At 25.9% G+C, this 3,085-nt stretch overlaps 1 protein-coding gene across 2 annotated transcripts in view; it reads left to right on the top strand.

Moving 5' to 3' along the window:
- Positions 1–2,054: 2,054 nt before the first annotated feature.
- The window catches only part of LOC105848725 (zinc finger protein 132), a 26,069-nt gene continuing 25,038 nt past the window's right edge, over positions 2,055–3,085 (top strand). Inside the window, exon 1 of one of the 2 annotated variants that reach the window (XM_065805811.1) lies at positions 2,055–2,344. The gene's annotated coding sequence lies outside the window, so the exon portion shown is untranslated. The remainder of the gene's footprint in view (positions 2,345–3,085) is intronic. The other variant, XM_065805812.1, reaches the window with a different exon arrangement.

The following is a 3,085-nucleotide window of genomic DNA, read 5'->3' as shown; positions in this document are numbered from 1 at the left end:
TGTACAAAAACGAGTTGGTGCAGGTTAAGAGCACTTAAGGTTTCATATAAAGGAAAGTTGTTGAGTGATGGCAAGAAATTGACAGGTAAAGGTAGAATGACTGACAAAGTTATAAACAGTCTTCAAAATTATTATGGAATATGCATAAGACAAAACAAAGGTAATCTTTATGGTATGAAAAAATCAATTGCAGCACTAATCCATCATTGTTCAGAAAACAATAATGTTGACGACCGGCACAAATTCTGCCCAAGGGATAACAACACTTGGTGTAAATATCAATTAGATAAACTAATGAAATTATCTAAATATAAAAAGTCAATAAACATACCAAAAGCCGTGAGTGAATTAATTAAGCCAATTTTCTCGTGGAAGGTTTTAGGTGCTGACAGTTTACTTGAACGATGTCTAGATGGAGAAACACAAAATGCAAATGAATCGCTTAAAACCTAGTGTGGATGCGAGCCCCAAAAAATGTTTATGTTGGTAAGACCATTATTGAAATAGCAGTTGCATCAGCTGTTTTGACATTCAATGATGGAGGAGTTGATTTTTTGTCAGTTTTAAAAAACTTAAACGTCTCTGAAGGAGTTTTTTCAACTCGCGGTTTGAATCAGAAAAATAAAACCCGCATTCAGAAAATGAACATTAAAGCTAGTGACAAAGGTAAAAAACAAAGAAAAAGATTGAGAGCAACTAGAAAAGGTTTTGATGACAAAATTAAGGACAAAGAAGGCAATGTTTATGGACAAAGAGAATTTTAAATTTAATATTTGTTTTTTGACTTTACATTTGATTTTCTCCACTCAAGGTTTTGGATCTTCTGGCAAGGATTCTGAAATAAGTACTTGAGCTTTTTCTATCAAATTTGGACCAAGTGTTCCCTGATATATGTAAAATGTGCTGAAATTCAGAAAATGTTTAATATTTTATTTTAAAGTCTTAAATTTTATATTATTCAATGAAAATTTTTGTCATATTTATTGTGTACATCTGCGGTGGAGTTGTGTGAATAAATATTTTTAGAACCTTTTTATTTTTAATTTCAGCTCATAAAGTACCATATAGACTTAACTTTGTAAAAGTTTTAGATGCTAATATTGTTCCTTTTTTTAGCTAAAATTGACTTTAATTAGTCCTAATTAGGTACTTAATTTTTTTTTTTTTAATTTTTTACATTATTTCAAATGTCCAATAACAATTTAGAAACATAAAATATCAAAAAATACTATAATAAGCAAATTCGTTTATTTACCTATGTACCACCTTAAAGCAGAATCATCAGTTTAATTAAATTTAAAAGATATTTTAAACCAATGTGCAGCTATGAAGGTAGGAAAACAACACTTTCATTAATCGCCCTACACTTACATACTGAACATACCGGTTTCTATAGGCCCATATTTTGTCTAGCACACTATGTGGGTTTAAAAAAAAAAAAAAAGTCATGTTATCGAAGCACCGAGTATCGTATCAACATCAGTTACAGCGTTGTCAAAACGAAATGCGGGCATTTTGAAAATAATAAAAAAACCAAAAATAACAAGAAAGTTAAATAATAAGAAATAATTAAGTTATGTAACAAAACCAACAAGTTATGTAACTAAAAGAAAAAATTTAAATTTTTAATTTACTAATTAATTACAAATTTAACAAACCGCTTAAATTATAACAATAAAAACAAAAATAATAATAATAATTTTTTTTGTATCTGTGTAAAGAAAACCTTTAATAAATAATAGTTTGTTCCTACTTTTAAAGTAAACAAAGTCATGCGCTACCTTGATATCATCAGTCAGAAAGTTAAAAATAATAACAAAATTAACTTGCAATAAACTTAATAACTATTGGAGATTTTGACTTAAATTTTCACTTATATATTCAATAATAAGATATAAATTAGTTATAGTTTTTTCTATTCTTTTTAAGGAGCCCCATACTGATTAGCGTGCGTTTGGCCCGACGAAATCAATTTTTCAACCTTCTAAACGCTTTTGGCGTTACAAAAAGCGTTAAAAAAGAAAAAACTTTTTTAAAGTTCAAAGTGCGAACGTTTTTTGAACGTTGAAAAATTTTTTTCCGGATCAAATATCCGTAAGGGTAATTCCTGAGGCGTATTTAATTTTTTAATTTAACATTTTAATCGCTACCCTCTTAGCACTTTTTATAGTAGATATAGAAATATGCTAGTAATTTAAATTAATTTTGGTTATTGAGTTGAAGCATTTTGTTTTCAATTATCATAAAAGCTTTGATTGTCAAATCAAATGTTATTGTCAAATAAGATGAACAATGAACAACTTTTTGTAAAAAAAAAAATATATATTCGTGGTTGGAAAAAACGGTAAAATATTTGTATTTTTGTACATGTTTTTTTAGTAATGTATTTGTTTTTTTACTGATATCGGAAAAAGACAAATACATTTTTTTAATAATTGGCTGCAATTGCAATTACATACTAGTAATTATGTAGAAATTAGTTTGCCCACATAAAACTTCAAGCTATTAAATTCTTGTTAAAAAAAAAATTAATGTAAAAAAAACCCTGAAAAATGTTAAGTATTAACATTTTTGTTTATACTATAAAAAATTATTTTTTGTTATACAACAGAAAAAATGATAAGATTAATATGTGCAGATAATGACATAATTGTTTTGCATATTATAAATAAAACTGATAAATAAAATAAAATCATACAACTATCAAGTAAAATAACTCAAAAAGTTTCTTTAAATATTAAAGTTATATTGTATAATATATTAAATATTAAAGTTATATTGTATTCTCTATAATCTATAAAGTTATAACGTTATATTTATCAGACTATGATTTAGTGGCTCTATAATTTATTTTGGTAGCTTTAGAATTTTATTTGTAATGTGCTCAACAGTTAAGTTATTCTTTGCCCATATTAATCTTGTTGTTTTTTACTGTTGTTAGTTTTTAAAAATAGCTTATACATAAAAGCTCTATTAAGTTGAATTTATTTGTTGCTATGCATGTAGAATTATTCACAAATTTTAATGTTTTGATGATAACTAATTTTCTATATATTTTTAATTTAATCATTTTGTTATTTTAATA

This window comes from Hydra vulgaris, chromosome 09, assembly GCF_038396675.1.
Source record: "Hydra vulgaris chromosome 09, alternate assembly HydraT2T_AEP".
NCBI lineage: Eukaryota > Metazoa > Cnidaria > Hydrozoa > Anthoathecata > Hydridae > Hydra > Hydra vulgaris.
This window is presented reverse-complemented; position numbering and strand designations above follow the sequence as displayed.